The sequence below is a fragment of the Pinus tabuliformis genome, chromosome 1_2 (assembly GCF_031772625.1).
Source record: "Pinus tabuliformis cultivar Carrire ecotype Pingquan chromosome 1_2, CPIR1, whole genome shotgun sequence".
NCBI lineage: Eukaryota > Viridiplantae > Streptophyta > Pinopsida > Pinales > Pinaceae > Pinus > Pinus tabuliformis.
Window position 1 is genome coordinate 997,192,742 of NC_142298.1, and position 27,265 is coordinate 997,220,006.

Consider the following 27,265-nt stretch of genomic DNA (forward strand, 5'->3'; position numbering starts at 1 on the left):
GCTTATGAGTTAGTTGATTTTGATGGGGACTCTTTGGGTAAACCCAGAAATGGACTTTACCTAAAGAGGTATTATGCTTAAAATGATGGGTATGGAGAAATTTTTAGATAGGTTAGATTTCCTTTCTAGCTAGCAAGTGTGTTAGTTTAGTCAGTGTGCTTAGCTTAGCGAGTGTGGTTTTTCGTCATTATTCTGGCTTATCTTGGTTTTACTCTTGATATTGTAGATGTCGACGCCTCTCCAAACATACATTGGATTTGCTGATGGTGCTTGTCGTAATACATGGAATATCTCTTCCGCAGCTTGGGTTATCTATTCGCCCTCTGACGAGTTAGTTTCTATGCATGGGGTAAGCCTCGGTCAAACAACGAATAACATTGCAGAATACAGCGCAGTGGTTGAATTATTATCCGAATCTATTTCATTTGGAATTCGACGTTTGATAGTGAGGTTAGATTCTGAACTTGTTGTATTACAACTTAATAGAGTTTATGCCATTAGAAATCCTGTGTTATTAAGGTTGTTTTTGAGAGTGCGTCTCTTGGAACGTGAATTTGATTACATTGAATATCAACATATTCCAAGGTCTTTGAATACATTAGCAGATGCAATTGCTTCTCGAATGTTGGACAGACATTTACGATAATCATGCAAGTAAATTTAAAAACATTTCATCACATATGTTAAACAAGATAAGCCGGTAATAGTGATATATATAGATAGAAGTGTGTCAAAAAATATATACATCGTCTTCGATCATAGGTTTAAAACACCTTATGATCGGCAAAATAATAGTACAAAAAGTCAAAAATGTCACATGTGACTACAAAAGTGACTAGTCAATCACTGGTGGTGCTCTCTGTATGACACCACTGCGCGGGCTACCTTACGCAAAAATCTCCTAAACGGTCCAGGGACCGCGACTACGAAGCGCTGAAGCCTGATAGGAATGTCGTCCATAGTAGTCTCAGGTATATCTGCCGTGAGACGCTCTAGATCATGCTCCAACTCAGCTAGTACTTCTGTTGTCGCATCCTGTGGGGCCGGTACCGGTGCAGCTGGATGTAGTCTATCATAAGGCCGGAGGTTGGCTGGATGCTATGGACCAACATCTGCATTTTTGAAAAAGTTTACTATTAGTTTTGAGACGATATATATAAAAAATACAAAAAATACATAACTAGAAAACTTGTGAAAATAAAAAGTACCTCTGTCGTCCCATTGTTCTCCCTGTGGAAGAACCATGTCCGGATCACCTCTGAAATCCATTCCGGCATACGGAAAGTCCTGTATCACAAAAAGCTGGCCCTCTAACCAGTCAAAATAACTATCTGAGAATCGAACTACTGTCGCACCCTCGTCAGGATGCCGGGCCATCACCGCAACCCATCGTATCAGCTTTGGCTGCTGAGGACCCAAGATATCAACAGTGAGTTGCTGAGGGATCAGCATTGGAATTCTCTCCAAGGCAAAGCTCACGACTATAGGCCCATATCCAAAAGTCTTTAGTCGTCCGTTCTTTGCCTTGGTCAGTTGGCTCTTCATATGAGCCGACACAGCTTCACACCAGTTGAAAATGGTGCCTTGGTAACAGTCAATTGCCATCCGCATTTGGGATCCGGAAGCAATGTGTAAAGCGGACGCGCCACAAATTCTGGTAACCGTGAACGCTATGACTTTGAGTTCCGGTAGAGTGATGTGTTTTATCTCTATGCCTTTTGAATGGTGAGCCCCACGTGTGCACCAATCCTCGCGGAGACTATCAAGGGATTGGCCACCCGGCCTAGTCCCCGCAAGACTGAGTTGCTCACCTCTGTTTGGCAAGCCAGTGAGAAAGTATACATCCGAGGGCTCTATCTCGAGCTGGTGCCCTCCTATGTAAAAGCATTGTTCTTGTATGTTCCATCGCTCAACCAGCCATTCCAAGAATCTTACCTGGCCCCTCATGCCCGGTATGGTCCAATATTTGTATAATCCACATGCTCTTAGGGCATCCAGGGAAGGTTGATGATTTATTGCAGCTTCATCTTCCTCTACATGCTCTCTTTCTCTCCAGTCTAACATGATTAATGCCCTGCATATCAAAAATAGCAATTAGAAATTAATTTGGGAATTTTTGGTGGTTTTTTGAGAGAGTTGGGGTTTTGAAATGCGCGTTTCTCGGAGGACGCACCCCAGATTTGTAGCACAGGGCGCCCGGACGCAGCTGGCCTGAAGGCGGGCTGCGTCTTCCGACCGTTTTCCCGTATGAGAAAAAGTCGGGGGACGCAGGTCACCCGAAGGGCACCTGCGTCCGCCGAGAGGCGCATTCCAAAACCAAAACCCTCCCAAAAAATGAAACTAAAACCTAAAAATTGATTCTAAACGGATAGAAATGCAAAGTAGGATGTGTAAAATACCTGGATGAGACGGCGTTCGATTCCGACGGTCAGATTTTCCGCAGCGACCACGGGAAGTTTCTTGTCAAAAGCTCCTTTTTCAACCTCAACAGTGAAACGGTAAAAATGACATGGTAAAAGGTCTTTTTATAGGTTTTTTGGATGAATTAGTTCATTTTTTACCATGAAAAGATGTTTTTGAATATATTTTTGCCTATTTTAAACAGGTATGAGTAATGTGTTACTTTTGTGCAGGACAAAGGGATTTCGAGGGAAATTGTAATTTTTCACAAACAAAAATATCAGAGTCATCTTTTAAGCCCTTTTCTGACTCCTAAAACATGAAAAGATCGCCGAGTGTTTCTTTTTCACTCGTTAAAACGGAATTAAAAGACGGTCCCCTTTTAGCTCTTTTCTGACCGCAAAATCAGGAAAAGATTGCCGGGTTTTTGTCGTTTCGAACTCGATAAGGAAATAAAACGACGTGTCCTTGATCGCTTTTTACTTTTCAGGTTAACGACACTATTATGAAAGTACTCCTTGGTCGCAAGATCAAGCGGTTCCCCCAGGTATTATTTTATACTTTTTCGGGCTTGAGGGACACAAATATACGAAAAAGTTCAACGTGGAGTCTCCTTTAGTAGTAACAGGTTCGGAAATTTCAGGTTCTTCGCCTGTTTCACTGGCAGATGAAAAACTACCAGCAAGCTCGGAAACTGTAACTGCTTCGGGATTGTAACCTGTTTCTAAACTTTGGTAATCTGGATGGACTACCAAGGAAAACTCTCCTTCTTCAGGTGATCCTACTTTACTGCCACTAGGAGGAGTTACAAGGACCTTTAACCGTTCTAAATGACCCGGAATGTCTTCAGGAGATTCACCCCGCGATTTACGGAGTTTTCTTAACAAATCTATTCCGGTAACAATCTCAGGAGACTTGCCCCGAAGTCTACGGGACTGTCTCGGTAATTCCGCCACAATTAAAGATTTTAACTACAACACACGAAAACAAAGTAAAAAATTTCAAATCAAACCACCTAAAGTCTTCTAAAGAAGCAAACAAATTTGAAGCACACGCCTAAATAATCTAGAGCGTCAAACCACACACAAACAGTAGTCTTCCGGACCAAAAGCGCTAGTTGGTGATTAGGCCCAACCTCGCAGGATTCAGTACAGAAATGGTGGGTGGAACAGTTACCCCGGCAACCTGCTTAATGAATAGACTGGACCAAGTTCCTCCACTTTAACCGTCTCGAAGTGAAGCGAACCCCCCAGAAAATCCAAGTGAGTATAACCGACGTCTGCTCCAGGTACAGTGGGACCTTCCCTCCACCGTCACCTTGGGTAGAATCCTAGATATTATGGCCACTAAGGTTACCAATCACAACAATTACACCTGGGGGAACAGTCTAAACTCCGACAGCACGCAAGGGCAGAGTAGCAAGCTCCAATCCCCTTACCGGCTCCTTGACAAAAATCCAAGGTTTACCGATAAGTGACCCCTGGCTCCTCGACAATGGTTAATCCGAGGTTTACCGTTTGTAATACGTACTGCCTGGCGTCGTTCCCAACGAGGGAGGAATGATCCCCTCACTGGTTCGGACACGAGCTCGTGCTTCTCCTTTAAGAGGAGCTTTCCCAGAATGTAACTGAAACAATTGGATTTGTTCTACTCAAGATAGACTATCTGTTTGGTTTTGTAGTCTTGGAGAGTTAAGTACTCACCTACTCCAAGACCCTAGCCTAAGCTATGTTGGTGCTTCAGAGCCCTAGAAAAATAAAGATTACTAGATTGATTTTAATTTAAGCGTTACTTTTAAGGTTGTTTCTTAAGTCAAAAGGTGATGGAAGTGAAACTAGTGGTGTGTTGACTCGACTCGAAACCACTACAAAATGCACCTAGAATGATTTATCCACTACTTTACTTTTTCGATGAATTGCTTAACTAAAAAGTTGAGAGAATGCAATCTTTATAAAAGCAACTTCTTAATTGAAGACAATCAAAGAAACAATTCGTTTGTCTTTTCCAAGCATAAAAACATAACCTCTCTTTACATGCACGAAAAAACTCTTTTCTTCTTTCGAAAACAAAAAGCTACTTGAAACAAGACTTTTTAAGAAGATGTTTTTGTATTTTTCTTTTAATAAAACAAATAAATCTAATATAACCAAAAATCAATCTTAACAACTCTTAAAATCTATGAAAATGCACTCATAAGCAAACTAAAGGCAAATTTACTCTAAGCAATCTTAACGAGGCCAAAACTAACAATGATTATTTCTAAGGTGTTTTACTTGATCACAATCAAATCAAGGACTAGCTTATTGCAGAATCAAAAACTAGCCAAAACAAAACTCTAATCTTTTTGTTCTTTTTGTAAAATGGAAATCAATACTTTATAAACAAGTAATTCGAAATTTGACCCAAAACAACTCAAATGGTAAGTTGCTCACAAAAGGAGACTTTACGACAGGCCCGACTTCTAAGAAGGTTGACTAACCAGAGAGATCTAAGGCTGGACAACTTTCTACTATCAAAGTCACTACAAAGCCTTTCCAAAAATCAAACCCTAGGTCTAAACTTCGTTGAAAACCACTAAAACACTCAAAGCTCACAAAACTAGTTCAGGTGAAAATTCTTGACAGGGTACTAAAGGATCTGGGCAGAAAACACTAAGGAAAAACAAAATCTAAAAGCAATTTAAAGCAAAAATGGAATTTTCTTAAAGTTTACAGGAAGACGCAGGCAACCCGTTGTCACAGGTGCGGCCCCGTTCTGTGCAGACGGCAACAACGCGTCCAAAGACGCACTGTGCAGTACTAAGAGGGTGCGTCCTTCTGGAAAAATGAAGAGAAACCAAATCTAACTAAATCTAAAGCTAAGCCACCCAAATACTAATTCTCACAGTCAAAAACTAGAAAATAAAAATGATTTTCTCAAAGCAAAGTTCATATAAAGGAAAAGACTCTCTCATTAATGGATTCCCCAGCGGAGTGGCCAATTTGTCACACGGAATCTGTCAAGGGTGCGGACACGACTGACCTTCCTAGAAGTCTAAGACATTCTAATGACAAACAAGACAAAATGGAGTGATCTTTCTCTAAATACACCTTTTACAACATGAAAACTACAAGTGTTTAGGCTTACCTTATTCCAAAACGTTGTTGTTGAAGTCCGTTCTTGACGATCCGGATGAGCTCCTCCTTCAAGTCAATTCCTGCAACCACAAACAATCAAACAATTACCAAGCACTTGCATTTCATATAATAAAACATATATTCAACATGCAGACCAAGGAACACATGAAATAACTCATTAACACAAGCTATTGAGAAAAATAAACCAGTTTGTATTAATAACGAAACAAAGAAACTCTTACAACCTGGCCTTGGTGTTGTGCAAGTTCCTCCCAGGGTCCATCAAGGGTTTTCCTCTACTTTGACAAAGCTCACCCTCTCCCAAGTAGAATCAAGTGAAGACAATCTCTCCTCACAAAGGCTCTAATGGAAGACCTAAATCCTGCAGCATTTACCCAAAGAAAATGTATAGCTCCAACCTCTTCTCCTTCTGGCTCAATGCCTTTATTTATAGTGTTGTAAAGAGGTTATTCAGGTCCACTATCAATGGGATCATCCCCCTCTTTGGGTGGGATAGCTCCCTTATTGATGGGATAAGTTCCCCCTTAATAGAGATACATGAACCAACTGGAGGCGCATCCATTTCATCAAACCGACCTCTAGAATGTTCTAGAAGTAACCACAAGTAACTTTTTCAAGATAAAACTCGCGCATTTTGCCTTTTACAGAGGGACGCACCTGTCCCTTAACATACAGATCGTCCATGGACGCATATTTTGTGAACAAGGTCAGCGTCCCCGCATGTAAGGCTAGAGAGAACCTGCGACCCCGGAGATAAACATAGTTTTTACAAGACTTTCTCTCTTCTTTGAGTTTGAGATGGATAACAGAGGCATAAGACTTGCCTAAGAGGGTAGCATGACTGTTGATTTGAGCCATACTAACTGTAAGTAGTCAAGGTGACATTTTTTAGTGTAACACACCCAGTTTTCCATGTTTCATGTTTAAAGAAGGTTATAGGCGACAAGCTCCCAGTTCGAACAATATTTCCAAAACTTGACGAGGAAGGGAAAATTATATTGGAACCAGAAGCAGTTGTAGAAACAAGAACTCGACAGCTACGAAATCGATCAATTTCGGAGTATCTCATCAAGTGGAAGAACTTATCTACTGAAGATTCCACATGGGAGGATGAGAATTTTATACAAAAGCATCCAGAACTACTCAAGTGTTGAGGACAACACTGTTTTGGAGGAAAGGGGCATATTGGGTCCCTATAATACTAGTGATTCCCCCATTACTATTGTAGTTGTATCACTTATTAATATTGTTGTGCCCCTATTGTCCCATATTGTTATTACTGTGCCCCATAGAATCCCTCTATTGTTATTTTTGTGCCTTTATATTATTATTGTTAGGTCGGCTTGGTTATATTGTGAACCCTTAGACTCCTATATATAGAAAGGAAGTTTTGTCATTTGAATCATCGAAGAATTTTTCATTTGTGTAATGTAAAGGAGGTTGCCCCCTCGAAGAGGCTGAATTCTAAGGTGTTGATCTATCTTTTCTATCTTTTTGTGAGCTGGTTCATAACACTTCTTTTGAATGACCTTCTTTGATTCCAATTGTTAGGAAAAATACCGAGGGGTAGGGGGGCTGAATCAATATTTTAAAAATTACTTCAACTTTAATTTTATTATTCCAAATTCTATATGCGATTGTTATTTAGTGAACTCGTGTACATACGTGATTGTGATTAAAGAAAACTGTGTATATCTAGTCAACTAGATTTAATATAATTTATCATTTGTTAATATATAACCAATGCATCAATACTTCATTGAAACCTGTATTAAGAATAAACTATGAGTAATAGAGAGAAGAGAGATCATCAACACATAAGAAACAAATCAACATACATGAGCACCAAGGTTTTAGGTGGAAACCCAATGTGTGAGAAAACCATCACTGCTATCATCTTTGTCTTATTTCAAAAACACAGTAATCTTCTTACAATCTTGTACTGGTGCATACTTTAACTAGTACGCAAGCTTCTACTTATATAAGGCTACAACCTTCTTTCGTTTTCTAGATCGTAGTAGAAGGGAGCTACATCCCCCTTTTTAAAGATTGTTATCCATGGTCATTTATGGATCACTTTTTAGAATGTTTCAAAGTGGATCCACTTTCAACTATTCTAAAATAAATTACTCAAAAATTGAACTGACTGAATCATCAAATCAACTGTTGTATCTAGATTAGGCTAGAATAGATCTTTCAAATGCATATCCACTAATCAATATACCAAACCAAACACTGTTACCCATCACCAAAACCAGTTGTTGTCACTTCAAACCATGATCAAGCATACATTGGATTGTATATGCTACTATTCTTAATCATACCTGTGTATGTATGTGCTTCTCGTGAAGAATACCAGCATATAGGTTTCAAACATATTAATATCTGAATCAGAATCACTAACACACTGGAGCAATCATTGTACCACATACTAAACCAAATACAAATCATTATATAGTAGTATGACCACTTAGTTAACATTTCATTCCATAATAAGTTCAACCCACCTAGTACTATCAAACACATATCCCTATAAGAGATACATCATTGAGAGAAAAAGATAACATATATGAACTAATTAACCATCATTAATAATTCATGCTTCAAAATCCTAGTAGTTGTATATCAATTTTCTAAAGAACACCGGCATATGTATGCACTTTTAATATTTCCCACTTGCATAAAGATTTTGAAATTTTTCATAATATATACACGATTCTCCTGAAATAGATCTGCATATGTATGCAACCTTTCGGAAGAAAACCTTCATAAAGATATGAAATTACTTAATCACTTATTCATTGCAACCACAAAACATATTTCTCAACCCTTATAGTCAGATGTTCATGTCAGAATATCATTACCATCACATATTTATCATTGTTAGTCATAACCCTAAAGGATCAAGCATGTATGTTTATTAGCCACTACAATGCTTTCATATATATGAAACATGAACCTCCTTCATGATCCTTGGTGCACACCTATTTCAAATCAAACCATTAATTAATAACCCATAACTTGCACACTTACCACTTTGATCTCCATATCCTTATATAGCTTAAGCCTTAGCCAATACCATAGGCCAATCCCTTAGTAATACCAATGGTTTCTTTAACGAGATAAAATATTTGTTGTCATGCTCATTACTATGATCCAATGCCATGGTAAAGACCCCTGGTATTGAGAATACCTTGGTGCGGAAGCTATATGTGATTTTTCTTTACCATACCCACGTATGTATGCAGTCTTTGTTCACAGGACCAATGTATATTTCTCTACACTTTACCTTTATCATTCCTTTGTCTCTAAACTGATATTCCTTTGTCTAATCTTTTTGTCACATTTGTACTAGCCTATATATTCATTGTGCTACCAACATGTTGACATCTTTATCAAGTAGGTTGCCATCAAGGACAACACATTAGGCATAATCCCAAGAGACTTAGATATTTGCAATCTCTTACTTAATTGTATCGTCATATTCTAATCCTATTACAATCATATGAGGATAAAATTTCTTACCTCCACCTTCTACCTATAAAAACTCACATTGGCTATGCACTAGTATTGCAATAGAATTTTTATACCTATCATGAGAGTAGTGATTGTTCCTTCAAATCGTTTTGCGTTTTTTTCCAATAAGTAATAATATTTTACTATTTCACATTGTAATCCACTTAAGGAATTTATTTCCATTAATGAACTACATCAAGTTCATTAGTTAAATGCAACACAATTGATATTTATTTATCTCTTCCTTTTATGTATGACCACAACCCCTTTTTTTTCCATTATGGTTTTCCCTTTGGACTAGTTTTGGACCTATTTCTTTGATACCATATGTAGCATACCCCCCTTAGATAAGAAATTGTTTTCCTTAAATACCTACTAATGTTTTAGTTACAATTATTATGCCTCTTGAAATTCCCACCACCAAATTTTAATTCTAATTAACGGATTTCTCTTTTGACTATAGTGTTGGTAACCAATGGTTATTCCACTTTATGTTTGGACATATGTGATTTTATGGGTCCTTATATCTATAATCAACTATTAGCCACACTTACAATCCTTGAAAAATGTATAAATCATGATATCTTACACCATTAAGCTTTCATAAATGTATAGGAGATCTTAATGAGACTTTAAACATATACATACACCTTGTGCTCTCAGGTTTTCAACTATCGTACCTATTGTTAAAATGGAAATTTAGTCATATATAAATATATATATATAACCCTTATCGCATTTTGTTACTTTGGTCTGTAAAATATTTCTCACTTAATGAGACCATGATGTTACCCATGGATATAAAGGCTAAATTTATAACACCTTAATTCACTCTAGATTATGGTTCACCAAAATTATCATAGTTTATTTTATATTTGTTGAACCCCATAATTTATTCTTTTTTGCAACTCTTTTGTACTCCATTCCTCTATTTTTAACCTCCATAACGACAATTTGGGTATCAGTTTACAAGGTTGATAGTGTAATACGTACATAATCATCTTCTATTTCATAAATATAGTTTTTCTTTATTATTTAACTTAATATCCACCTGAGCTACTAAATTACAAGGATTCTACAGCTGATTTATGTTTCTGCAACTAAGTCTAAGGTTCGATAGGTTATGGAGCTTCAGCCGTGAAGCATGGCATATGGGTAGTTGGAAATTAGTTGGGACAACAATTTGTTCCTATTTGTAAAATCAAGATTGATAAATATAGGGCTCTAACAGCTTGGTCAAATGATAACTCAACCACTGTAGAAGGTGAATCAAGCAAGCGAGTCTTTCTTTTTAATAGAGCAGATTCATTTATAGTGTGATTTTATTGTAGGTGTAATTTTGATTATAAGAAAGAGTGATTCCATTTGAATGCAAGAGCGATTTCATTTTAAAGAAAGTGTGTGAGTGATCCTATTTCAAGCAAAGTGTGAGTGTGATTTTATTTTAAGTAAGAGAAATAGGATTGGTTCCATTTTTATGAGAAATTTATTTACTTACATAGCCGTAGAGAAACATGTGCATTTCAATGTAGCAAATTAACTTAGGAATTGCATAAGTTACAAAGACTCCTATCACATATAGTGCACATACATTTCATCATTTTACTAGCCCTAGTTTATAATTTATGTAAGTAATTCAACATCAGCTAAATTACCAAACATTTTGGCACTGTTGCCAGGGAAGTGTATACAGGAGTCTTTCATGTGCTTTTCATTTTAAAATAATAATAATAAAAGTGATATGCATAGGGAAAGAGATTCTAGAGGTGGATTTGTAGGTAGAGGTAGGACTTTGATTCCAACATCATCACTCACCTCACCACAACCTCATAGTGCCACACCATCTACCCAAATTCACATTCCATAAATTACAAGCAAACATAGACTTCTTGAGGTACTCAGATCTGAAATCCAACCTAAGGATTCACCAACTTCTTGAACTATAGCTATAATAGAAGAAGAAGATCCTACATCCCCAATTGAAGGAGAATTTTTCTATCTTCAACTGGAGAACAACTTCTAGGACAAGAACTAGAAATCCCTAGTGAAGAGGAAGAAGAAGAAACCTATTTTAACATTCCATTGATAGAAGAACCAGAAGAGCTAGAGGAGGAACTAGAAAATCCAATTTTAGAAACTCACATTAGTTTTGAAGGATCTACAATGGTAGGAGAAGGGGAATGGGAAGTACATAATGTAAATGGTGAACAACCTAGGATTGGAGGTGGAAGAGGAAGAAATGGAGGAGGTGGAAGAGTTGGAGGAAGAGGAAGAGGAGTTGGTAGAGGAGGTCAAAAACCTTTTGGATTTTCCATCCTCGATGAATATACCATAGCCACAATTAAACATATCTCACACTCCCTCCTTCCTAATTTTCATGGATTAAGAAATGAGGATCCTGAAACATTTCTCTATGCGTTTGAGGTTTTGTGTAGACCTTATTACTACTTGCTTATACTCAAATTTGAAATTGTTTTGAGCCACTCTTAAGGATGCAACATTAAATTGGTTTATGGGCTTAGGAGTACAATCTATAAGAAAATGGGAAGAAATGAAAATGACATTATTGGGAAAATATAAGGATTATTGTATTCCTCATAATCTTAAACATGAATTATTTAAAATGATGCAAAAATAAGATGAAAACCTTGAAGATTTCATTGAAATATTTTCTTATAATGTAAAAAGGGCTAAAATGCATAATCTAGATGAAGAAACTTTGAAATCTCTCTTACTAAAATCTATCAGAGATGAGTGGATAGACCTTCTCAATGAGATGGGTAAAGGAGATATTTCTCAGTTATCATTTGGAGATATTTGTGAGTTATACACATACATTTCAAGAGGAAAGGAAAGAACTGAGAAAAATCCAAGAGATCATGTTATGTCTAGGATTAATAAATTTGCAGCTGGGACAATTAGTAGGGATGAAATAGGCAATTCTCTTGACATATTTAAAAACGATATTTTGGGATTCTCAGTGAAAAAATAGAAACCCTTAAAGTAAAAAACAAGAAAAAAGTTGAAAATGCTGCATTATCTATCTTTTTTCCAAAATGAAGAAAGAAGCATGCCTTGAGAGAATGCCCTCTTGACGTAAAAAGTGTAGAAACTTGTGTCATATGTGTAGAAAACAATGAGACAAAGGAATGTCCTTCAATATCAGGTCTTAAATATGTCTATCAAGAATACATAATGCCAAATCAAGTAGGAACTCTTTATTTTATTGCGAAGAGACCATTGCAAAATCCACAATTGAGTATAACCTAAGGTTTCAACACTCAAACATATGCACAACCATCACAAAGGAATTGGACTGCACCCATGCCTTGGCAACCTTGGGCTCAAACTTGGGCACAAGGATTGAAAAATCCTTATGGAAAATACCCTCAATATCCTCAATATCCTCAACCTTACCCTGCTTTTCCACCACAATATTTTCCTCAGCCTGTTCAACCCTCTTAACCACAAAATCCAAACCCACAAATTTCACTACCATTTCCACAAAAACTAAATTGATTGCCTGCTCAGCCCTTCCAAATCCAAACAATAAAAATTCACAGCCTTTTTACAACATGGAAGGACAAAATTTCAAAACTTACATGATAACTCCATTAAATATAAACAATGTACACCTTAGATCTGGTAGAGTATTGGAAAAGAAGTCACCATCCATTGTTATCTAGGAGTCTGAAAAAGATAACATCTCTGAGAAATAGACATCTTCTCATCAAAAATAAAATTCTCAAAAACAAACCACCTTGTACATTATGATAATATTCCAATAAACTCAACTCCCATTATAGAACAACTTTCAATTTCTTTTCAAAATCCACCTTTTTCTGAAAGATTGAAAATTGACAAAGGGGTAGAAAAATAGATTGTGCTGCCTGATTATGATATGACAGATGAAATGAAGAATTTTTGTATAAAAATCCCTTGTTACATGCTATCAAAGAAACACCAATATTTGCAAAGACAACCAAGTAGTTAAGTATTAGGAAACCAGGAAGAAAAAGGAAAGAGTTAAAAGAATCTAGTTAATTAGAAAAATTACAGATATCATGATGGGAAAGACAATAGTCCAAAAATGTATAGATCCAAGAAGTCCCATTGTGAAAACACAGATCAATGGTGTTGAGATTCCAAACACATTGATTTATTTAGGAGCAGTTATCAACATCATGAGTAAAAAAACTATGGATGAATTGAAACTTCCTAATCTTCAATATACACCTACACTATTACAATTAGTAGATAGATTTGCTATCAAAGCTGATGGTGTGTTATAAGATGTATTTGTGTCCTTATATTATTTGGATTATCCTGTTGAATGTATGATCTTAACACCCAAGAATAATCTAGGAGGACACCCATTGATTATGGGAAGACCATGGTTAGGTATAGCTGATACTTTTATAAGTTGTAGATCTGGTGATATGTTTATCTTTGATGGAAGTTTGACAAATAAATTCACCTTATATCCTCCTACAAAAATAGTGATAGAAGTAGAAAGTGAAGCATCGATAGATGATGATAATGAAAACTTTGACATACCACCAATTTTTTCCACTTCACAAATAGATGAAGAAGATCAAATTTTGAATTTAATAGGAAATAAAGATTCTTCCTCATATTGTGAACAAAATCATAGTTTTCAAGAACAATGTACTATTGAATATCTATAATCTTGTCAAATATCTTTACATTTTATGGAGAAATTTGGAAATTATTTAATAGACTTTTTTCTAGGGAAAACTTTGAATATTAATGATAATCTAGAAGAATATCAAAAGAAATAATTAATAAAGATGTTGCAAGAAAATTCCTCTTCTTATGCATGGGAATACACTGATATGAAAGGAATTGATCCTAACACTTCTATGCATCATATATATATTGAAGAAAATGCCAAACCAATTGGACAACCACAAAGGAGAATGAATCCAAATTTAAGGGAAATTGTTAAAGAGGAATTACAAAAATTGTTAAATGTGAATTTCATTTATCCAATATCAGACAATGAGTGGGTTTCATCATTGGTGATTGTTTCAAAGAAAAATGGAAAATGGAGAGTATGCATTGATTATAGGGAATTGAATAAAGCTACTTTAAAAGATCATTTTCCACTTCCTTTTATAGATCAAGCTTTTGACACATTGGTAGGGAAAAGGTACTTTTCATTCTTGGATGGTTTTAGTGGATATAAACAAATGCAAGTAGCTCCAGAAGGTCAAGATAAAACAACCTTTACATGTCCATGGGGAACCTGTGCATATCGAGTACTTCCTTTTGGGTTATGTAATGCATGTACAACCTCCAAAGGGATGTTCTAAGTATTTTCTCTTATCTAATTTGTTGGTGTTCGAGTGTGAATAACTATTCAACCCTTTTCCACATTTAATTTATCAATCTGGGTGCATATATTATTTGAAGGTAACACAAAAAGTATATGTAGGTAACAATGACACAATCCAATCACCAATCTCATATTTAATAACTGAGTTAATTAAAAAATCTTTGTGACAATAAATAAGAATGAATTGTAGAATTATAAAAGCATTCACAGCAATTGAAATAAAGTACTATAACAACAGTTGAAATAAGCCAACATAAATAAAATAACAACACATAGAATTGATGTCGCACCTAATCAGAAGAGTGGGCCCAACTCTCTGACCAGGGCTGCGTTAGATTCATAGCTTATGGAGAGAACAACAAATAAATTGCATTCAATTAATAAAATAGTCTTCTATTACAATCTTAGTCTCTTGCACATCTAACCCAATTCACAGCATTGAAACCCTTATTATACAATTATTTAGAGAAAATCGTTCTCCGAATTTGGCAGCTAATGTCTACAAATATACAATTGTTGAAATGGCCAACTAGTTGCTGAGAAAGAGACAGAGAATAGGAAAGGTCTAGAATGGCCTAGAATCTGTTATGTTTTTACATCATTGACGAAATGGTGCTATAACCTCGAAGTTTCTTCTATGATTTGCATATGCGACCTTTGACCACCGGATTTGTGGAAATGACAGAATTAGTAACTCACGTAGGTAAAATCCCCATGACTATTACTTCATTAATTAAACATTCCAAGAAGACAATTGAAGGGGATTTACCTTGTGCATTTAGAGTTATTAGTGAATATTATTGATACAAAGGAGTGAGGGATAGAGTGAAAATGGAGGGAAAATGTATGAAGATTTGGTACCCGACATAATTCATGATTGTGTGGAAATTTACATGGATGATTTTATTGTATATGGAAATTCTTTTGAATAAGCTCTTAAAAATTTGGAAAAAAATTCTCATTAGGTGTAAAGAAGAAAATATCTCATTAAGCCATGAAAAATGTTTTATGATGTTTACTAAGGGAATTTCTTTAGGCCACCATATTTTAGGACATGTAATTAAAGTAGATGCATATAAGGTAGAAGTCATGTCCAGGTTATCAGTTCTTACATGTTAAAGGGATCTTAGAACTTTTCTTGGTTTTACTGGATATTATAGAAGATTTAAAAAAAACTTTACAAACATTGCATCTCCACTTTTCAAATTGCTTACAAAAGATTGTGAATTCATCTAGAATTCTAACTCCCAATAAGGTGGTGAAACATTGAAAGAAAATATTTCTGAAGCACCCATTTTAATAGTATGAAATTGGAAACTACCTTTTCAAATTTTGACCAATGCCTCAGATCCGTCTACCCTTGCTCATCCTCCTCCCCCTCCAAGAATAAATATTGTTGATGATATTAGGTGTAGTATACCTAGGGGGGATAGTATGGGGTATAGAGGGAGGTATCCAAGGGAATAATGTAATAACGAGATGGGCCATAGTTAATAAATAAAGTAGTTAGCAATAATGTGATAATCCCATGGTATTAGATATATGGTATTGAGAGACCCATGGAATTGTATGTATGAAGCCTGTATAGAGGCTAGAGACTCCCCATGGAGAGATGTTAACGATTATTATGTTGGCAAGCATATGACTTGTGGAGTATTCTCCTTCCTTAAGGAGTGATTGTATGGTTTTACCCTACCTTAAGGGTTTTGACCAATAAAGAAGAATTTCTATATTTTGTGTTTTTAATTCTCTTGAGATTATTTACAGTTATTGGGTATATTGGCATAATTTCATATAATTTCATGTCATATCTAGTACAAGTGGTATCATAGCACTTTCTTGGGCAAGCGGAGAGATATATTTTTTTATTTTTGTAGGAATTTTTGGGGTGGCGAGTTTGCAGATCAGACCTTCAGCTTCTAGTGAAAATTTTGCAGAAAAAAATTGCAAATTTGGATTCTTTGCAAGAATATACCCAAATCCAAAAAATAAATCGGCTGAATTGGAGTCCATATGAGGGAGATATCACTGATTTAAAAATAATTTGTGTTCCAAAAACGTTTTGTGGATGGTGGATCTCTAGTTAATTTTTGTCATTTTTTGTGGGGAATTTTTAGAAAATAATTGCAAATCTAAGATCCTCTTGAAAAATTACCCAAGTTAAAAATAATCAAATCAGTCGAATCGATGTCCAGATGAGGGAGATATTGTTGATTTAAAATCAGGTCTTTTTTTAGACATTTTTGCGATGACAGGATATTAGCAGTGCCAATCTAAAATTCCAGTGTTTGGATAAGTATTTTTGTCACATGGGAAGATGCAGAATGGTTGCTCCATTTCCAAAAATAGGTCATAGTAGGAATTCTGAGCCATATTGACTGAATTGTGGTCATTTCAAATTTTCGCCAAGTAAGTGATTTTTTTTCAAAACCCTCTTCATGGCTTCTAGTAAGAATTTTTTTACAGGGAATGATAATGGTCTTACTACTGAAGAATTCATAAAAGAAAAAAGTCATTATGGCCAAAACATTGGAAAGGTTTTGTAGTGGCTAATTTTAAAGATGAGGCGGCCACATGTTGGGAATCACTTAACAGAAAGAAGTGGTTAAACCTGCCTAATGAAGAATTTGAAAAATTATTGTTAGACAACTGGTCTCATGCTAGAAAACAAGATAATGAGAAAATTGTGGGGTTATTTTCTATTGGTATCTCCTTATTATAGGTTCATGGATGTATTTAGAATGAGAAGATCATTGTGTCTATAAATCCTAATTGCAAGAAAAACCTTATAAATGTTAATTTCGCAAAAAAATTGCAAGTTCTAGCATAAAACATGGAAAACACAAAGGTTGATAATGAGGATGTTCAAGTTTATAATGATTTGAAGATTTCTAAGGATGAGTATGTATTGCATTCTAATTTTTATGCTTTAGATATGGATAATGTGGATGTTGTTTTCGGATACCATTGGGTGGAATCTGTTGGCACTATCAATCAGAAGAAATTTTTGAAGCTCTGGTATAAGAAGAAAAAAAATTACATTACAAGATATTTCCATCAATAAACAGGTAGAGTCCAAGGAGGCTGAAGCTGAAGATGTTGTTGGTATGGACACATTAGACGAGGAATCAATTGTTGAAGTAATATTAGCATATAAGCAACAATTGCAGGTGCCACAACATGTACTAGATACCTATCAGGCTCCATTAGGTGTTGAATTAAAGAAAGATACATTGTTGGTTAAAACTTCAGCATATCACCACCCACATCACCCAAAAAGTAAACAACCAACATTATGGCAACAAATTAGCCACAAGGAAAACAACTCCCGCATGAAAGATACGGAGGGGCGACGATCCAGCCACCACACATCAACACAGAAGAGCTGTTAGGTTCAACTTCCATCTCATGAGAGCGAGGCACTAGCTAGATCGAGGGTTCACCTTTCTCTTGGATGGATAGATGTAGGTGCATGGTACCAGTGGACTACTCCATTAAGTAGATATTATTATTTGTGTTCTTCTTATGTTTTGGGGATGAAACATGTTTAAGGGGGGTGGAATGTAGTATACCTAGGGGGATAGTATGGGGTACAGAGGGAAGTACTTAAGGGGATAATGTAATAATGTGATGGGCCATAGTTAATAAATAAAGTGGTTAACCCACATCATGTAAGGGACCACAAGTAGTTAGTAATAATGTGATAAGCCCATGGTATTAGATATATGGTATTCAGAGACCCATGGTAATGACCCATGGTATTTTATGTATGAAGCCTATATAGAGGCTAGAGACTCACTATGGAGAGATGTCAAGGATTATTTTGTTGGTAAGCATATGCCTTGTGGAGTGTTCTCCTTCCTTAAGAAGTGATTGTATGGTGTTACCCTATCTCAAGGGTTTGATATTAATAAATATCTGAAGTTTATCTATTTCTCTCTTGTTATTCTGGGTATATTTGTATTGTCATATATTTCTGGGTCAGATCTATTACATTAGGATGCTTGTTCAAAGGAACTGATTGGAGGACCTAGAATAGTTTTAGTTCTTTTGCAAAGTTGTATGGACCGCGAAGCAGATCAATGATGAAAATATCAAGAAATCACAACTTGTTACAACATTCTAAGATAGACCATTGACATGGTATATGAAGTATTCAAATAATAAGATCATAAAATTTACAGATATTAAAGTAGTGCTGATAAGAGAATTTAAGAAGCTGAAGTCTCAGTCGCAATGCATCACTGAGTAAAAAGAAATTAAACAGAAACCTACTAAGTCTATTTCGGAATTTGATCGTAGATTGAAGGTATTGTTGGATGAGGTGAGCTTCAACATATCTCCACAAAAATGTCAAGAATAGTTCATAGTTGTGTTGTTACCATATATCAGATTACCATTGACGCAACAAAAGATAACAAGTCAAGTCGAAGCTCTATAGATTGTGACGTGTTAGAGTCAATATTTGCATACTACCATCAGTGATCAAAAATCCTCTTTTCATATCATTTTAAGGGTCCCACTCAGAATTTTTTTATCATTCCACTAGGTCATGCAAAAAAATTAGTCACTGATGGTAGTCCTAGTCCAAAAACCTCACTCTTCCCTAAATGTGATTACTTGTTGGCATAGCTTCATATCTTGTTGATTTTACATCATCCATAAAGTTATTTTTATCATGCCATTTCTATCAGTCATGAGGTCATTATGTCATCTTGAAATTCATTTTTTCAAGGTCTCATTAGGTCTTTTAGGGTTTTTCAGGATCTCATTAGGTCATTAGGGTTGCAAAGGTCCCATTCCATTGCATAAGACCAAAAAGTAAAGGGTGATCAAATAGCATCCCTTCACCATGTGAAGATGATTTGTAAAGAGAAATGCTTATTTCATTATGTAATTTTATGTCTTTCAAATGTAATAATTTCACCATCCCACGTTGTTAACTCAGTGTTGCAAAGATGCCAGACAATAGAAAGAGAATTTGTCAAAGGAAATAGTCAAGTGAAAGGGTAAAGTTTCAAAGGGTTAAGTGCATGCCAAAGGGAGTTTTCTTTTCCCAAGGGTGTCCAAATCATCATTTTCCACAAGCACTAAACCCTAATTTCCTCACACATTGAGCTAGGGTTGGCTTGGAACCAGAGACATCTGAGTATATGAGGCATAAGGGAGGTCATTTCAGCAAGTATGAGGCCATTCCAACTCATACACATCATGTCTCCATCATTTTTCAATAAGTCATTCCAAGGGGCAAATCATTTGCCACACATAGGGTCAGTTTTTCTTCAAACTATGTTTTAGACCAAACACGGATGAATTTGGTAAAAGTGAGAGACTTTTGTGTCCATAATAGGCCAAGTATGAAAAACCTCCTTCACATTTTACACAAGTGTCATGGTTTTATAGAAATATCAAAAATACAGTTGCTACAAGAGAGTTGTTGCAGTTCTACGTGATTTGGGAAAATCTTTTTTTCTTCTAGCTAGATTATCCAAATTACTTTCTTGATGAGTCAACTGATAAATAGAGAGAAATATATTTCTAATGAGCTATCATGATCTCAATTTGGCGTTGAGGAGAGCTCCAAAAGTTTCCTGCAAGAGAACACTTCATTTTTGCACCCTCATTCTGCACTTTTTTACTAGACTTGGGAGAATTGACTTTTCAGGGGCTATAATTGATCACTTTAAGATCTTAATAGGTCTACTGTGTAGCAAATAGAGATACCTTTCCAACAAGCTATCATGGGCCCAATTTGGACACCAGGAAGGTAGGCCAAATCAACCTTAATGTCAGAGGGTGCGTTTAACCGGGTCGCTATACGTTTAACTGGGTCACTGCGCATTTGTGAGGGATTCCAGTGCAATTTATAACGATGTTGCACTCTTATAGCTGAAGGGTTCGTTTTCTTTGGTTGCTACGCATTTTCCTGGAAGGCACATAAACAAGCTACAATGTCCTCCATTGCCACAAAGTTTCGAAATTGGTCATCGCACACTTCAGTAAATGAGGTCGGTGGAAAAATATATTCCCTCCATTGTTGATCTACATGGGGTTTCATTGGTGTTTGCTATCATTTCTAAAATCAAACCCTAGTAACAAACTTTCACAGTCCCACCTATTCAGCATGGCCAAGAGGCACCTTCATCCTCTCATCCATCCACCTCCATTCCTCCTCCTCAGTCCATACATGAGTCATTTTCATTTAATGATTTAGCCACACCATCACCTCCGTCATCACCATTTCATAAAGCCATTCATTCACCCAATAGAGATGATGACATTGATGAGGAACATGATGGAAGTGAGGGAGATGATGTACACACTGAGCATGGTCAGAGTAGTATACCGCAGAGGAACAATTTGCAGCCCTTTGCTTTCACCTATTAGAGGGGAAAGAGGTAGGTGTTTACCCCACCGAAAGTGGAAGGAGCCTTGCCTTCGTCATCAGCATTACAGGTTAAAGGAAAAACAGAAATGGTGGAGGAAGCAGAGGTCAAACAGGAGCATGAAAAACATGACACTGAAAAGGAGTTTCTCCTTGTGAACACAGATGATGAGGAGAAAGAAAAAATCACTCGAGCTGCCTTGAAAGCAAAGGATACCAAAATTAGGAAGGTTGATACCAGTTTAGAAAGGGCCAAATATATCATCTCCTTTTATGAACAAGAGAACAAGCAGCTAGACGTCAAGTAGGAATTGATGCAAACCAAGTACATCAAGGCAAAGAGAGATGCTAAGAAGGCCAGGTTTCAGCTTGATGAGGCTTATGAAGATTATGGAGAGAAGGATGATGAACAGGGATAGAGAAAAAGACCCAAAACAAGAGGATTAAAGAGAGCCTTAGATCTTGAAAGGAAAAAGGAGGGAGAATTGGAGGAGTGGCTCACTTTAAATGAGAAATTGGTCAAGGACATAGCTGAGAACAGAGAGTCTTGACTTGAGAAGGTGAAAACACACTTGGAGACCATCTTGGACAAAGAAAATATAGATGTTGAGATACAAAGGAAGATGGCCAAGTATTATGCATAGAGGAACCAAGTGGCAAGGAGCAAGCTCAAAAGAGTTCATGAGAAAATTGACAAATTGACCAAGTAAGAGGAGAAGAGGTGACTCGACATACTTGCTGAGGCATCCCTACATGCCTGTAACCTTTGATCAGTCATAGAAACACATTTTTGGTCATGTTGGACCATTTTTGAGCCTGAAGGAAGCTGTTGTGTTTTTTAGTTTAGTTTTTGCACAAACGCACAGTGCCTTGGGCACTGCACTCTTTTTTGAGGCATCTAATTAGAAAAAAGTCAACATTTTTGGGTTTCTAGTGATGAGTACATACACCCTGTACTTTTGCTAATTATTTGGAGGAGAAATCATTGGTAAAAAGGTCAAAAAACACCCAAAAAATGACCTTTCTGCCCTCTTTTTGCCTTGGGCACTGCGTGTTGAGCAGTGTTGGGAGATTTGGTTTTTGACTAGGAAAATGACATCCAAATTTAGAAATTCAAGTTGTTCTGGCAAGTACACAAGTGAAGCTTTAGGACAAGCTATTGTGGGCCCAATTTGGACATCAGAAAGGCCTCCAAAAGTGCAGCTAAAGTTGAAGGGCATGCCTGCACTTTAAGCTGCGCACTAGCACTTGGCGCTGTGCATTTGACACTTTTCCCAGAATTCTGCAATTTTGACCCAGTTTTCACTTCTACCATGGCAAATGATATTTTTACCCTTGTAATTGATAAGTTGAATGTAATTATGATGCTTCTAGAGCTTACTAGGGTAGATTCATTAGGTAAAACAAATTTATGAGGTGTAATGTATGAGTTTGTTTGGATTAGGGATGAGTCACTTTGACCACCCTATTTTCTTGTTACCAGTTCAGATTTTGTTGGAAACAGCTCCTCCTCCCATGGATTCGACTCCCTAAGCTTAGTATGAGTTGTTTGGGGTCTATATGATGCTTTTCCTTAGTCATTGTAATGGTTGGACTCAGTTGGATGCTTATGCTTTGAGTAGACATCATTTTGTATCAACTTTCAGTAGGAGATTAATGAAATGTTGTAGCTATTTCTTTGGGATCCATGTGGTATGATGTTCAGTTTAGTTTTCTCTATTGTGATGATATGTTAGAATGTTTTTTGTACTTAATCAATCATTTCATTGCTTTTAAGTGGATGTTTTCAAGTTGATAAGTAGAAACCATAATTTTATGCTCTGTTTTGGGAAAATATTCATAGTCTAAGATTTCTTCAGTTTAGGAAGAATCCATGTTTCTTACATGCTCTTTCAGGCACCTCACCTATCTTTAATCACCTCACCCATCAAACCATAGAGTGCTGAGCTTTGTGCCTACCTTGCCCCATCGAACACCCTGCAATTTTGACCTAATTTCCTTGCCCTAACTCTCTGACTCCTCCTGATCCACCAAAACCCCTTCAAAATCAAATCAAACCTTTTACTACTATACCTAGCCTAATATCATTTTCTTGATCTAGTCATCTTGGTTGAGATATTTACAGAGAGAGCCCTCTCTTGGCCTATTAGGGCTAGCTACTTCACTAAGCATGGTTTGTGGTTACCCTGGCATTGCCTTCCTTCAACCTAAGGTTCAATCTAGGTGATAACATAGTAGCGACCATACTGGGGAATGAAAGGTTCATTTTCCCTGGGTGTACGACAAAGTTTAGATCTGATTGTTGATGGTGGATAGTGGTCAAACACACGAAGGTTGAAATCATTCACCTAGCGACTCCATTGACTGAAAGGTCCAGAAAATCAATACTGCATGGCGACTCCACTTTTCAACAACTAGTAGCTTGCAACCTTCTTGGTGACTTCATTATTGTCAAGATGAGTTCTACTACAAGAAGAAATCCCAAGTATGCTCCTATGGATCGATCTAAGATCCCTGGATTTCCAAACCCTATGCCTCATGTTGACTGGTTTACAAATCTTCCTATATTTAAAAATGAACAAGAAGATGATGCTACTTTGCCTTTAGTAAGGTTTCATGTACATGTATGTAGACTAAGGGTTGAGTCTCCTGAGGACTACCTCATGAAGTTGTTGATGGCTGCCCTTGAAGATAAAGCTAGGGTGTGGTATGAAGGGTTACCAGAAGGAAGCTTATGCTCTCTAAAAGATTTCCATAATGTGTTCTCGAGCCATTATGTGAATTCGTACCTTTCTTTACATAGTTGTTGTGATTATAGTGAATGTTTGATTGCATATGTTGAAAGTATTGATGATATCGAATGTATGGATGATGAAGAAATCATGGAAGCCCTCATTGATTTTTCCCTTCAACAATAGTCTAAAGAAGCCAGTCACTTTGATACACAGGATCATAGTCAACAAACAGTAGCTTCCTCTTTGATTGAGGGTGAAGGAATTTTGCATCTTGATAGTCAACAGTAATCACATGAAATGAATCAGCAGTCTGATGAAACTTTATATACTCCTTTGCTTGAAACTAATGAAGATATTCAACATCCTTGTCAAACTTTAGGATGGAAAGAATAAAATTATTGTTTTAGCAAAAGAAAACAAAAAGTACTATCTCCTCTATCTGAGGATGAGATAGATCAACTCCTAAAAGGTCATGTTACAACCTAAGCTAATGTAGGTTTGTAGTGTTCACATAGTCAAGAAGGTGTTAGTGAAGCTTCTTCCACTTTTGAAAATGAGGACAATCTTTGTTATAGCCCCAAATATCACCCTTGGTATTTGTGCTGCTTGGTTTATGGCCTACCCTTGAAGATAAAGCTAGGGTATGGTTTGAAGGGTTACTAGAAGGAAGCTTATGTTCTCTAAAATATTTCCATAATGTGTTCTCCAACCATTATGTGAAGTGGTACCTTTCTTTACAAAGCTGCTGTGATTATAGTGAATGTCTCATTGCATATCTTGAAAGTATTGATGATATCGAATGTATGGATGATGAAGAAATCATGGAAGCCCTCGCTGACTTTTCCCTTGAACAACAGTCTAAACAAGCTAGTCACTTTGATACACAAGATCATAGTCAACAAACAGTAGCTTCCCCTTTGATTGAAGATGAAGGAATTTTGCATCTTGATAATCAACAGGAATCACATGAAATGAATCAGCAGTCTGATGAAAATTTATATACTCCTTTGCTTGAAATTAATGAAGATATTCAATATCCTTGTAAAACTTTAGGAGGGAAAGAAGAAAATTATTGTTTTAGCAAAATAAAATAAAAAGTACAATCTCCTTTGTCTGAGGATGAGATAGATCAACTCCTGAAAGGTCATGTTATAGCCCAAGCTAATGCAGGTTTGTAGTGTTCACATAGTCAAGAAGGTGTTATTGAAGCTTCTTCCACTTTTGAAAATGAGGACAGTCTTTGTTATAGCTCCAAATATCACCCTTGGTATTTGTGATGCTTGGTTTATGGCCTACCCTTGAAGGTAAAGCTAGGGTATGGTATGAAGGGTTACCAAAAGGAAGCTTATGTTCTCTAAAAGATTTCCATAATGTGTTCTCCAACCATTATGTGAAGTCATACCTTTCTTTAGAAAGCTGTTGTGATTATAGTGAACTCTTCATTGCATATCTTGAAAGTGTTGATGATATTGAATGTATGGATGATGAAGAAATCATGGAAGCCCTTGCTGATTTTTCCGTTCAACAATAGTTTGAAGAAGCTAGTCACTTTGATACACAAGATCATAGTCAACAAATAGTAGCTTCCTCTTCGATTGAAGATGAAGGAATTTTGCATCTTGATAGTCAACAAGAATCACATGAAATGAATCAGCAATCTGATGAAAATTTATATACTCCTTTGCTTGAAATTAATGAAGATATTCAACATCCTTTTCAAACTTTAGGACGGAAAGAAGAAAATTATTGTTTTAGCAAAAGAAAACAAAAAGTACTATCTCCTCTGTCTGATGATGAGATAGATCAACTCCTGAAAGGTCATGTTACAACCCAAGGTAATGCAGGTTTGCAGTGTTCACATAGTCAAGAAGGTGTCAGTGAATATTCTTCCACTTTTGAAAATGAGGACAGTCTTTGTTATAGCTCCAAATATCACCCTTGGTATTTGTGATGCTTGGTTTATGGCCTACCCTTGAAGATAAAGCCAGGGTATGGTATGAAGGGTTACCAGAAGGAAGCTTATGTTCTCTAAAAGATTTCTATAATGTGTTCTCCAGCCATTATGTGAAGTCGTACCTTTCTTTAAAAAGCTGTTGTGATTATAGTGAATGTTTCATTGCATATCTTGAAAGTATTCATGATATCGAATGTATGGATGATGAAGAAATCATGGAAGCCCTTACTGATTTTTCCCTTCAACAATAGTCTGAAGAAGCTAGTCACTTTGATGCACAAGATCATAGTCAACAAACAATAGCTTCCTCTTTGATTGAAGATGAAGGATTTTTGCATCTTGATAGTCAACAGGAATCACATGAAATGAATCAACAGTCTAATGAAAATTTATATACTCCTTTGCTTGAAATTAATGAAGATATTCAACATCCTTTTCAAACTTTAGGAGGGAAAGAAGAAAATTATTTTTTTAGCAAAAGAAAACAAAAAATACTATCTCCTCTATCTGAGGATGAGATAGATCAACTCCTGAAAGGTCATGTTACAGCCCAAGCTAATGCAGGTTTGCAGTGTTCACATAGTCAAGAAGGTGTTAGTGAAGCTTCTTCCACTTTTGAAAATGAGGATATTCTTTGTTATAGCTCCAAATATCACCCTTGGTATTTGTGATGCTTTGTTTATGGCCTAGGGTAACCCCTCCTTCCATACTTGGTCCAAATATTTTAAAAACTGTGTTTTACTTCCTGTACGCTACTTTTCCCTGTGATAAGAGTGTGTACACACGGGTTAGTCAATTCCCAACCTGCGTATATGTGTTAAAACACTTAAAAATAAATAAATTTCCTTAATTATGTGTGGAGATCATGGGTTTTACCTATTGATTACCTCCTAGTGCCCGTGGCCCAACTATTCCCAACTAAAAAACTAATTTGGGAGAAGTATAAAAAGACTTCAATGGGAAGGCCTTAAGGAGGAGAGAAAGGATAGAATTACTATACTGAGATTATCCCCTGATTAAGTCTGAAGTATCCCTATGCTTGAATCACTTCACCAAGTTTAGGAAACCCTTGTTTCCTTAAGTGTTGATGTTCTCCTACTTGTTTGAGGTATCATGGTATTGGTTATGGAAGGAGGCTATTGAAGACTAGGATTGGATGGACCCGGAGGATGGTTTCGCTTGGAGCCGGAAGAGGAAGACTCAGGTGAACTCTTTCAATGTTTATTATAGTTTTCTGAAATAATAAGAAACGCTATCTTGGTCCTGAGATCGACTTTTTTTATGCATCAGATGTTATTGTTATGGTTTATGTATGAATGACTATTTTGATGTATAACTAACCATCTATTTATATGATATAAAGTTGATGCTATCATGCTTTATCTATATGATGCTATGTGTATTCGAATTGGTTGGTTTGTAGTTTCAAAGGTCATTAGGAGTTGCAGAGGATTTGAACCCTGGATGGAACTACCCAAACAAAGGACGTCTGGGTATGTTCATCATTGCATAATTAGTTTATTTAAGCATGTTGCCTGAGTGTTATGCATGTTTCTTGCTGTAGATTACTACTGCTCTGATAGGCTTCTGACCCAAAGCCCTAGGGGACTTATTCCTTCAACAGTCTTGAAATTAGATTTATAGATCAACGAACAGATATTGTTTTCTTTCATGAAGATGATAGGGCTGTCATGTTTGATAATCTTGAAGAATGTTTTCTATTTAAGAATTACTTAGACTATGAAATTGAGGAGTATGAGCCTAAGAGAGATAGTATGC